The following is a 1,454-nucleotide window of genomic DNA, read 5'->3' as shown; positions in this document are numbered from 1 at the left end:
TTTCTCATAAAGGCTATGTTCTTTTCATAAAATATAGGCAAGGCCACAGGGTGCTTTTCATAATTAAGCCTGTGTGCTTTCAATAGGTATTTCATTCACTGGGTTAGGTGTATTCATTGCCTTTTTCATAATTAATGCTGTGCGCTTTCATTGAATATTTCATTAGGAATATTGGATGCTTTCATTGTACTTTTCATAATTAATGTTGTGCAATTTCAATAAATATCTCATTCCTTAGGTCAGGTGTATTCATTGCCTCTTTCATAATTAATGCTGTGGGCTTTCATTGAATATTTCATTAGGAATATTGGATGCTTTCATTGTACTTTTCATAATTAATGTTGTGCAATTTCAATAAATATCTCATTCCCTAGGTCAGGTGTATTCATTGCCTCTTTCATAATTAATGCTTTGCACTTTCATTGAATATTTCATTAGGAATATTGGATGCTTTCATTGGACTTTTCATAATTAATGTTGTGCAATTTCAATAAATATCTCATTCCCTGGGTCAGGTGTATTCATTGCCTCTTTCATAATTAATGCTTTGCGCTTTCATTGAATATTTCATTGTACTTTTCATAATTAATGTTGTGCAATTTCAATAAATATCTCATTCCCTAGGTCATATTATGGTCCATCCAATGGGTCATTGGGAGGGTGGTCACATGACCAATTTCCAAAAATGGTAAAAAAACAAAAGTTGTAGCTCTTTACCATAGCTTCCTGAATCGGATTAAACTATCCAGAAACCCCCCTTTCCACGTGAAACCCCAAGGTTTCTATCCAACCACTTCAGAAACCTGGGGTACCACAAGCAATCACTGATGGCCGATGGTCAAAATATTTGAGGTCCGACTTCCCTCGAGGCTTGGCAGTGGCCCTCCAACATTCTGTTTGGGCATTCAGACAGCCCATTCCCGCGCCTCAACTATGGTAAGAACTTTTGAATTCCCTCGCAATTCCAGTTTCAATTGAGTGACTAGATCTCTCCATTAAGAGCCCGAATGGTCCAAGGTTTGCATCTCCCTATTTTCCATTTCTCTCCTCATTTGACATCGTTTCGGATGATTATGTCACATGTAAAATTCAAAGACTGACTTGTCCAGCACTGCTTAATTCATCTCTGACATAGGGTTTCTATAAATACTTCTTTGGGTTGATGATGGGGGGGTTCTACCTGACAACGAGAAATCCTAGGGTTTCTGCCGGAAAGGGGGTTTCTGAGTAGATTGATCCTCCTGCTTTTTTCATTACAAAAGTTAATAGTGTCCGCTTTTTGAGACTACAAAAGTTAGTAGTGTCTATTTTTTCGGACTACAATGGTTTGTAGTGTCCGCTTTTTTCATTTCAAAAGTTAATAGTGTCCACTTTTTGAGACTACAATGGTTTGTAGTGTCCACTTTTCTGACATATAGTATGTAGTGTGGTTAACTATGTATATATAGGTCATG

This window comes from Laccaria bicolor, genomic scaffold, assembly GCF_000143565.1.
Source record: "Laccaria bicolor S238N-H82 LACBIscaffold_5 genomic scaffold, whole genome shotgun sequence".
NCBI lineage: Eukaryota > Fungi > Basidiomycota > Agaricomycetes > Agaricales > Hydnangiaceae > Laccaria > Laccaria bicolor.
This window is presented reverse-complemented; position numbering follows the sequence as displayed.